At 44.1% G+C, this 11,439-nt stretch overlaps 1 long non-coding RNA gene across 1 annotated transcript; it reads left to right on the top strand.

Annotated features, from left to right (window-relative positions):
* Positions 1-5,534: 5,534 nt before the first annotated feature.
* LOC116080548 lies at positions 5,535-8,528 on the top strand. The gene is made up of 4 exons (XR_004114473.1): positions 5,535-5,722; positions 6,036-6,244; positions 7,071-7,451; positions 8,290-8,528. It is a non-coding gene; the product is annotated as an uncharacterized LOC116080548 (long non-coding RNA).
* The last annotated feature ends 2,911 nt before the right edge of the window (positions 8,529-11,439 follow it).

The following is an 11,439-nucleotide window of genomic DNA, read 5'->3' as shown; positions in this document are numbered from 1 at the left end:
TGATTTTTTGTTTGTTTGGTTTTTTTAACTTATATTATGGTCTAAAATTTTTCCTATACTCTTTGATTATATGACAAAGGTAAGTTCAACATCCTTTTCAAAGCCTGAAGCCTCTAAAGGTCTCGTGCTAGCCTGAGTGAGTATAAAACTGTCACCCAAATGTAAAGGCTTCCCCTTCCCCTCCCCCTATCCCCTTCCCCTTCCCCTCCCCCTATCCCCTTCCCTTTCCCCTTCCCCGGTACATGTTGGTCTGTAGGACCAGCACACAGACCCCCCCAAGGCAGGGCTCATCAGTTGTGAAGGAACTCACCTTCCATACTCGTAGATTTTCTTGCTGCTTGACAAATCAGATTTTTTTATATATCATTAAAAAGAAAAACTACATTCCAAGGGAGACAGAAGCAGGCAGCAGCTTTATCTGGACCTTTCTTCTATGCTTATGTCCCTCCTGTAGAACTTGATGGGACGTGGGCCAGCACCATGGCACCACCACTAACACCTTGGACAAATGGCTTTCTTGCTACAGAGAGCACCTGCTCAGTGAGGAAGCCAAGTACTAGTTAAAAGCTTGCCTGCCTTGAACTGACGGAACCCAAACCCAGGGCCTGACCAACCATCTCCACGTTCCCGTTGGCGCCAGGCCATAGGGAAGCTGAAGCCATTTTTCTTCCCCCATTTTAAAGTCAGTTTCCTAAATGGTCATAAAACTTATCTCTGGCAGGTTTCCCTTAATTTGATAAACAAGCACCTCACTGTTAGTGAAAAAGTATCTCATCCAACTCAGAGTCGTGAGGATTATTTACTTGAGTGAACAACTGTGAAGCAAAAACTGACAGAGGAAGGTGCTAAGCGCCCCCGGAGGACAGCACTCCTTTTTACAGGCCTGGGAGACTTGATTGTCCAGCCCCCAGGTGACCACTTTTTTTTTTCTAAAATCATTTCACCCCTCTTTAACAGTTCCTATGGCATAGCTGGTTAACGTCTATATGCAGAAGTCTTCCCTTGTCTTCATGGGACCCTGAGCAGCTGATTGTCTCCTGTTTGTGGAAGTCCTTGCTCGTCTTCATAGGACACAAAGCAGACAAGGGTGGAAGAGAAGATCTTGGGACACAGAAGAATCAAGCCACTAAGAATCAAGCCACTGAGCCTAGTCTCAACATCCCCAGGCTCCCTGATTAAACCGCCCAGCTGGGGCAGAACTACACATTGCACTTTGTAAAGGCTGGTTCTGGGAAACCTGGGCTGATTACTATCAAAATTAACCATTATTAACCCCCACACTGTCCTGCAAGTCAGGACTAAAGCCTGGTCAACCAACACTTGTCCCTACCTAGCAGCAGAGCCAAGATCTGATTTCTAGATTCAGCTCTCCATTTTTCTTCAACATTCATTATGAAAGTAATTGAGGACTATGACATACCCTCTTCAAAATTTAAAATGCTTGAGCTGGGGAGATAATCCAGTGGGGAAAATGCTTGCAGGAAAAGTATGCAGACTTGAGTTTGGATCTCCAGACCCTGACTAAAACATCCACATGTCTGTAATCTGAGCACTATAATCTGGAGCAGAAGTAAGTAGATCCTGGGAACTGAATGGCCAGTCAGTTCATCCACCATGATGAGTTCCAGGTTTAGTGAGATGCCCTATTTCAAAAACATAAGGTAGAAGGAGATGGAGATAGATGCTTCTACACATACATACTTTATTAGAGTGCTCTATGCACACTAATGTACCACACACATACACACAATTAAACATTATTAACATGTATAAAATGTTTTTATTCCATATATAGAAAAATAATATCCATAGGATTTTGTTTCCTATGGAATCTGCTTTAACAAGTACATTTTATTCATATTCACCACATGCAAAGCACTGTGCTAAGAATGTGGCTTTGCCCATTTTAGAAATGAGGACACCAAGAAGTTATGCATCCATATTGACGCATCAAACAAGCGGCTGTAGGAATCTAGCTCATCCCCTTCCATGTTCAGAGTAGACCCTCCTGAGGACAACTGTGACAGACACTACCTCTTAAAACTCTGCCATGCCTTGCATAACAAGCGGGTTCTTTACTGGATCGCCGCTAGGTGGAGAAGCCCCTGCCAAGTGCAGAATCCACCCCTGTGCCTGTCACGCTCTCCTGGTCTATCCATATGCATATGTGGATGTGCACACCCTGTTGCCACCTCCATGGCCTTCAGTCATTCACAATGGAATGTTAATCCTCCTCCCCACTGGAGAAAACGGTCAATCAGACCTGAAGTACACATACCAGGGTATCTTCAGGAGAAGGAAAAGGGCTTAGTGGAGCACACCGAAGGAATGAGCAAAAGTGCTACTTCCTCCATTGTCTTACTGTGGAAGCATCCAACTTTGTGGGAGGCAAGAAAAAGAAAAAGAGGTCTCCAGGCTTCAGAGGAATTTAGGAATTGCAAGGTGCATGGTGTGGATGGGGGGGCGGAGGGAGACTTGCCTAGGTCATTTCCATGTGTTCTACCTTAAGTCTCTCTGTGGCCCAGTTTTCACGTGAAGGCAGGGAGCCCATCTAAAAGCAATACTTTCCTTGTGAGTCTCCAATCACGTTCACCCATCAACTTCCAGATACCACAGCATCTTCCCCATCACTGGAACAGGGGCCTTTGAACAACTGGCAAAGAAAACTAATTTATTTAAACTCAGATTGACTTCCTTCCCCTGAAATCAAGTATCTTCGGTACCTCCTAGTTGGGAATGATGTCGGTGAAGGTGACTCTCTTAGAAAGCTGCATCTAGGGACATTGAATGGGAACCGCACTACCCAAGAACCTCAAGAATCACTTGCCAGAGAGGAACAAATGCGAAGGTTTACTGCCCCCTGCTGACAGGCGTCCTCAGTAGCAAGAGGACCGCAGCTGGCCTCAAAGACGCCTCAGGTCATAGATAACCAGGGAAGCATCACTTCGAGCACGGATTTAAGGAGCTTTTGCTGTAAGTCTTCTGTGCCCTAATCCACAAGGGAGATAGATGATTAGAATGAAATGCCCCTGTGTCATGAATCTGAATCTATTTCACTAGAGACCATCATGCTGCAAAGAGAGGGAGACGGAAGACTGGGGCTAAGATTTCACCTGATTCATTTTCATAGCTTCCAGAAAAAGAGCTTAGCCCCTTGGTATGCTGAACTGATTAGGAACCTCCCAAGGAAGAAGTGCATGCTCTGGGAGCTTCTCTGTTTGATTGAAAAACCATAAAAATGGCACAGAGGAGATGATCCTGGGACATATCCATTCCTCTGCCTTCTCTTTTCCTTATGACCTCTAAGCTTCTGACTCTATTTCTACCCATTAAGATTATAGTAGAGACAACAAAAGTTTGAGGAATTAACTGTGTAAAACATAGCAGCATGCGATGCACAGTGGTGTTCCCTGGAGAATGTGCCTGCCCATTTATGTGTTCCTGTTCTGCCAAGTGCTTGCAATCTGATAGATGGTCAAGGACTAAATTCCAGTTCCTATTAGGATTCAGGAACTCTGTACAATCAACTGTCAAGGGGCTTTGGCTGCAGTTCTCAGTGGAGCACAGCCTGTTGTCTACAATAACGCGTCCCGTTGCTTATCTCCAGGGAGATCATTTTTTTTATGAGTTTGTGAAGCACAAACATAGGCCTCGTTTGAGCTGAGCCAGGAGCAAACCCCACAAAGTAACAAATGGGCCAATTCTACTCCTGGTGACAGTTGAGTAAACTGAGAAAGCAAAACAAAAGTAAATGATGGAGTCATGCTCTCCAGAATGGGAGGGGCTGTTTTAGATGTATTCTCTTGGAAGTCACACCCTTTCCCCACACCTACTCTAAAAGAAATGAAGGCCTGGCAAGCTGTTCCCACATTTGCACCAAGGAAATTCTGTAGGCAGAAGCTACTGTAAGCGTGTTATACAATCAAAGGGGCCATGTTTGGAAATTCCCAACTTCGCACTGCAAACAGACAGAGGAAAATGGGTGGCAAAATACTAAATGTAGAGCTTAAAACATCAAACAACCATAGACAGTCATATAAAGAATGATGTGGACTTTGGAACACATGACTCTAATCCAAACAGGTGAGGGCAATGCTGGAGAGAATGGGCTGGTAATAACACCATGACCACAACAATGAACAGCTGCACACAAAGCCAGGGACGAGGGTTTATTCCACATAGTGATGGGATTGTGCTCAACCTTGACGAGAAAAGATACCACCATTGTATCTATGTGTTATCTATTATGTGTTTTGTGGGTGCATTTAAACCTATTAAAGAAATTAAACCTAGACCTTTCCAATATCTCTTTAAATCTCAATTTGTCATTGATATGCTCTATATAAGATCTCAATTATTAAAATAACATTTCTAAGCTGAAAAGGATCCCTACAGCCATCCCACTCCTGTTTTTTTTGCACTTGGGGGGCATTACACATGACTTCCTTTCAATATGTCTACGCACCAAATGCAATTTTTAGATGATCAAACCGATAAACAAATCTTAATGACTCCATTAATGATGTTGAGTTTCTGATCCAGTGAGCATCATAGAAATTAGTCGTCCAAATGATACCAAAAGAAAAAAAATAAATTAAAGTGTCAAAAATCAGTTGCGTAGCTTTAGGCTCAATATTAATGTTTCAACAATTTGGTCTGATGCAGTTCCTATGTAACACGGCAAAGCCTCTTCCCGACTCACTGGGGGAGGGCATGGTGTATAAGTTTTACATCCCTGTGTCAATTGAACTTCCCACCTGACAGTTCTCAGCTGCTTCCTGCCTTTGCACATTCTGTTATGTTCTGTATTTTATGGTAAATTTTAAGGCAAAGCTCATGGTTATAGCACCTCTTCTGACATCACATGGTCTGGATTTTCTTCTCTTCATGGTGCTGATCAAGACCGGGGCCTTGTGCCTATTTGACACACCCTGTACTATTGAGTGGTATCATCTGACTAGAAAAATGTATCCCCAAATCCACCTCAACCATGGCTGTGATGGCATATCCAATAAAGGCTTCTTAGAATTAGGGAGAACTATCAGTCTCCTAGTCTTCTTTTTTTTTTTTTTTTATCATGAAGGCAACTTAGTGTGGCTCCAAAGGGGCCAGGTCATCCTAATTCATGTTCATTTAAAATAATGCAGGAAGAGGGAAGAGCTGCTTTCAATTTAGACCGAGCAGGAAAACCCAACCCGTTGGGGGTGGGGGGATGCTAGAACTGTCCGCTAATGAACTGCTGGGCTGGCGAACACACTTGACCCGAAGCAGAACTGAGTAGATATTAGGCTAGCATTTCCTTCCTGACCTACATAGAATCTAGCTAACATCACCTGGACAACTGCCCTGCACATCACAGATGAATCCCTCAGGAAAGGCCCTTGGGCACCTACATGTCAGATCTGAGAGGACATGTGTCACAATGAGGTCGTTAGAAGTGAAGACAAACGGAGGCCCGGGGAGACCTCGGACTCAGCACTGCTCCCTTAAAAGATGCTGAGAGGAAAAACATTTCAGTGGAAGAAAAACGAGCTTCTCATCTCAGCCTCTCACACAGCCGCTCCGTCACTGCTGGTAGAATTCCAGCAGTGGCCCGATGTGAACTGTGCAGAGAATGTGACCCCTAGAAGCCCTTTGAGGTTGCCTATGCTAGATGACTCTACTTTTTAAAGAGGCTTTCTGTGCCCTTGCTTTTTCTCATGAATCAACTCTTGCCTCTTAGGTATGGAGTAACCTTGGGCAGTCAGGGGACTCTAACCTCAGGAGAGGCTGGAGGGGTCCCTTGGGATCCACGCACACCTCAGGGGGCCTGCAAAATGAGTGGAAGTAGTTTCTTCTGGTAGAAATATTTTCATGGGGGGGCACAGAGGGAGGAAAATGTGCCCACAGCTATAAACATCAAACAGAACAGATGAGGTATGCTCTAAACATATTTGATGGGGGCACTGGGAAACAAGTAAGAATTTTTCTGTTCTTTTACCAGTGTTAGGGGCAAAAGATAAATTCTGCACTGAATGGCATTTATCAATTCCCAGCAGATCAGCCGGGGGTGGCTCGTGGATGACCGCCAAACCTTCTGCTTGGTGTTTTGTCCATGGCGCATTTGGACTATGCTACAAAGGGAATTCCTACTCTAATTCAGAGGCTCGGGTACCAAGGCCACAAGCAGGAGCAACAGCACTTCCTCCCTGGCATGGGGGAAAAAATCCTAGAAGATCCAGTCTGGGGAGTAAGCCACTGTGAAGTAAGCCACATGTCCTAAATTTTTATCCCATAAGATGGCTATTTGCACCCGACTGTCCCTTCCAATCCTCCCCTTCCTGAAGCTTCTCTCTAGCTTTGTAAGTGTGTGAGGTGCTGAGCCGTGTGCTGCAAAGGCTGAGTTCTAGTGCTTGGTCTGAGCATTTTAGATTTCTTGCCTTACAGACCTTATATGTTATGGTTTCTGATTTTGCTATTAATGGGATTCCTGTTGTGTGAGAATGTGTGTGTCTTTGCACCTGTATGTGGTTTTTTGCGTTTTTTCTTGGGGTCTGTTTTTTTCTGTTTGTTGTGTCCTTTTCTGAGTTTTTTTTTTTTATCTTATTTTCTAAATGCCCATTTATAATCTAATGAGAGAGAAAGAAAAGGTGTGGATTTGTGTGGGTGGGGATATGCAGAGGAAATAAGAGGAGTTCAGGGAGAAGTCACAATCAGAATATACGGTATAAAAAACATCTATTTTCAATACACACTCAGATCATTGCCCAAGTATCTAAGCTCTAACAAGGCTTCGATTTTAGAAGGAAAATAACTCCTATACTGAAAGTATATACAAACATACACATATAATACACACACACACACACACGTGGGGGGAGTAAGAATTAAGTACACACAGTAAATTCTGTTGGCCTGGAACATCCAGAAGGTGCCACAGACCCAGGATGTAGTATTTGAGGAGGAAACTGTCAGGTCAGCCAGGGCAGAACAAGCTCAAGCAGATGAATGACATGTTCTAAAAGCCTGAGACAGCAGAGGCACCGTGCATGCTGTCTGTAGCTGCCCACATTTTCGTATTTCTCTGCTAGTGGAATCTTGGACAACAGTTCATTTCATAGAGACGCCTTTACCCGAGTAATCAAGTGGGGACCTTATGAGGATAGCTGCCCTCCTAAGGGTGACCTATGTGGCTGTCGCTGGACTCACAGAGCTAAAGCAGCAAAGAATACTCTTCAGAGGGTCGAGCAGAAGGGCTACTGGGAGAGAACAAGGCCATGAGTAAGAAGGCGCTATGAAGTGGTTATGAGCACCCACAGGACAGCAACATCAAGACATGTGTACAATGGCGGCTAAGATGCCCAGACCCCAGATACGATTTCTGCCTACCTTACTAATATGGACCGGAGCTGTGCACCACGCCTCTACTTATGAACCCTGCCATCCATGAAAACTTTCAATTTCACAAGAATGTGAGTGAACAAATCTATAAACTGTCAGAATTCAATGTTATATGTTATTATATAATGTATATTCACATGTGTATATATTTCCATCTAGAATGTTGCAATAATGAAAAACAGTATACATGTATGGATGTGGTTTGGTTTTAGTAACATAGGGAAGATTTTTAAATTGGATCCTAAGTAATTGTAGCTTTTTTTTTTTACTACAAACCCTCATTAGTTTGATAATATCTAGCAAGAAAGCACGACCCATACTGGTTTATGTGTATGTCCTCTCTTTAAATTACACAATGCTATTATTTAGCTTCCCTCAAACCAGTTCAGATATTTTTAGCCTCTTAGGCAAAGTGTGTGCTTTCCATTATGGGTGTGTCACCAGATCTATGGAGAAAAATAGACAGACACGCAAATGTACATGCCCTCCCCCCAAAAAATGGGAGTTAGGAACAAAACTGTTGTTTATGTGAATATGTCTCAGGAAAAGAGAGCAATTATTTTTCTAGTTTAACACTACTTGATAAATACTAATTAACTAACATCAAAATCCAATCATTTTAATATTAAGGTCATAATATGTCAATTTTAATGTCTTATTTAGAATAAATAGTTTCTCATTAAAAAAGGGTGGAAACATGCCACTCACTCTGTCAGGATCTATCTGTTCAAATGTTTCTAGAGCCCATTCCACATGCCAGATACTGCTATGGTGCTGAGAACAGAGTACTTATGTATCTACCCATCATACAGAAAGTACTGTCCCCATGTGGCTCATGTCCCAAGCTTCCTCATCCCTATGATTTCGTGTTGTTTCTCCTTCTCATGCCAACTTGTTTCCCCACCCTAGAGTGAGGCATATTTACATGGAGAAGATGTTCCCGTGGACCACTCACCACCCAGATCCTCCCTCAGGAACAAAAGACAAGCCCTGCTGCCAGCCTGCTCTAGAGAGTGAATAAGCTATGAGGAAGGATGGTCAGCTAAAGTCAGACCTCGATGGAGTACAGTCCGTACTCAAAGACGGATTGGTGTGGGTCCATTCAAGCCTCAGAAGGACCATGCTATTATTAGAGCTCATCGTTGAGACTCTTTGTGTCTCTCTGTCTCTGTCTCTGTCTCTGTCTCTGTCTTACTCACACTCTCTCCTCCCTTCCTTCTCTCCTTCCCTCACTCCCTCTCTCCCTCATTCCCTTTCTCCATTTTGCCCACAAAGAACAATCTCAAGACCATTATGAAAAGCATTCTCTAATAAACCTCTGTACTCCTCTCTTTCATCTTCCAACCAACTTTCCAGGGGGATCACTTTGCAAGTCCTCGGTCCAAGGAGCGATGCCAATGGCAGAAACACAGAGGTGAGAATTTCTGACTGGCTCTCCTGCCTTTAAGGGTGAGAAATCTAGGACTGTGAGCAAAGCGAGGACAGTGCCCTCTCTGTTGTATTACTGACTCTTGAGCACAGTACTTTCAGTATGTTGTGTGCATGACTCTGGCCCTAGCACCTGGAACAGCACCTGGAATACAGAATAGGTCTGAGAAACATTTGAACAAATGTCTGTTACTTTCTGCCCCCGGGGAATAGCATAATTTCTGGAACTAAAGTAACTGGGATGCATAGATTTTGAGGAAATAGCTACCATAAGGACAGCAGAATTCGGTAGCTACTGCCATCTGTTGATGCCCTAGAAAAGAAATCACAAAAAGCTGAGATGAATAAATTGACAATGGCTAAATATAAAAGGCAAAATACTTGGTGGCAAAATAGATTCTTATCGCCTCAGAAGAGGAGCAGAAAAAGCTGTGAACCCCACAGTGGGACAACCAGTGTCCACAGAAGATGAAAGCCAAGGAAGAAAACTCGGCTATTCCACAATCAAAGTATCGATTACAAAAGAACAGGATGTGGACACATGGGACCTGGACATCAGGTTAATGGACAACAAGATCTTGAGCCTCCAGATGCATGCAATCCTGTGCCTATAAAAGTGGCTCAACCCATCAGTCATGGGGGTATCACTCAGTTTTGCTTAAGGACCATGGCAGAGATCCTGTCCCCCCAAAAGAACATGCGTCCTCTCAGGACTTGCCTCTGCTCCTTCCTTCCCATTTGGTCAATAAATATGGTTAGGTCACAGCATGACTCAGTTGAGAACATGCCGAAATAAAGTGCGGAGTTTATCCTGAACTAACGGCATGATGTGGAAGTGGCCAGAAACTTAGAAATAGGACGAGGTTTTGAGTGTTCTAGACCAAGATGAATCACACAAATTTGAATAAACACTTATTAAATTGAGAGCAATTTGTTATGACACAGCACTTAATATGTTGACAAGGACACCTTGGAAACGGTGCAAGAATGTGGCTCAGATGCCTTCTCAGAACATGAACAGTGAAAGAACATCCTAACTTCCACAAGGCAGTGGCAGGAGAGATGCAAAAGCATGAAGATGGGGTTATCAAAATGGATATGCAGAGCCAGAAAATCTAACGGGATACCTCATTTCATAGGAAGGTTATATGATAACAAAACAATAAGAAATTTCTAGTTCCATAGGCAATAGCTTGGTCATGGTATCTCCACCTAGGCCCAGTGCAAACGATGCAGCAATTGATCCCTAAGGCTTACCAATACCGAATGCGTGCTTTGGAGTGGTGGAGGCCATGTTGCCCAGCACTTAACGAGAAGGCATATAAATTATCGTAATTGGTGGCAACAAAGTGGTGACAGGAGAGGGCCAGACCTATGGACATAGTCACTCAAGAACAGCTCCCTGAGAGGGCGCTAGATGGCCAGTCCACAAGTGTTCGCTAGTTGTACCACCAAAGGAAACCCACGTTGGCTAATGGAGAATCTGAAGGCTCTCTTCCACCGTCTCCAGATCTGAGCCAAGCTCTACAATGAGAAGCTACTGATAGGAAGAGACACCAGGCCTCCGGGAGGAAGAATGCAGTGCCTTTACCTGAAATAAACGTCCCAGGCTCTTCCCTAGGAGACAGAGAAACAGCAGGGACTGACCCATGCAATACTAAGTTTAAATATTCAGTCTATAGGAAGGACTGGCCAACAAAATTCTTAGACCTCAGCTCCAGAGAATCCTAAAGAGTCAGCCCAGACCCATGGCTCCCAGGAGACTAGCTGAGGGGCTTTTGTGGTAAGAAGTTATAGGTCATCTTCTGTGGTCACTGTACTTCTTTCTCTTCCTTTCACGGGTATTTATTGTGTAAGTACCTGATGCTGTGATCTGGGCAGTCTCCTCAGAGCCCATTTCCCAGTTTAACCACTCTATGATACTGAGAAACGGGCGGGCGGAAAGTGACAGGCCTTCTCCTGCTGAGGAATCTTCTGTTGCTGCTTCCAGATGTCATCTCTACCTTTGTGGACTACATCCTCCAAACCCCCTTTGCCTGCTGACTTCTCAACCCCCGGGGGGGGGGGCGAGTGTGAACCCACAAGCCAATTACGGTCTGTGTGGCCTGGCTCCCTTGTAGGCTGACCTTGGCTTGGACCAGGGCTACTGTGCTCTGAAGAACCTGTCACGTGACTCCTCTCATGAGGTGGCTTCAGTTCTCTCCAGTGTCTCCTAGCTTCCCCTAACTCCCTGCTCTTCCCTTTCTTCCTCTTCAGCTCTAAGATCTGAAAGGATGCTCGTCTGTTGCTAACTCCGGGGAGCTTAATTTGCCTTGTTTTCCCTTAGTATTGCCCACAATTTTCAAAGGACTTTTATTAGTTATCCCACCTCAGTGTATCATTAGGGTGTTTTTTGTTTGTTTATATTTCTTTGTTTTTGCTGAGTCTCTGGTAAAGACAGATCAGTAGTTTGTGGAGACATGACAGCTATCAGAGACAGGCACCTCCCTAAAGAAAGTGAAAGTGAGGGGATGAGATAGATAGATAGATAGATAGATAGATAGATAGATAGATAGATAGATAGATGAAGGAAGCCGAGCTCCTAGCTTCACTTCATCTCGTGGGAGCTCCACGAACGGGAACTTGAGGTCC

Source organism: Mastomys coucha, unplaced genomic scaffold (genome assembly GCF_008632895.1).
Source record: "Mastomys coucha isolate ucsf_1 unplaced genomic scaffold, UCSF_Mcou_1 pScaffold6, whole genome shotgun sequence".
NCBI lineage: Eukaryota > Metazoa > Chordata > Mammalia > Rodentia > Muridae > Mastomys > Mastomys coucha.
Note: the sequence above shows the minus strand (reverse complement) of the source record. Positions and strands in the feature narration are given on the sequence as shown.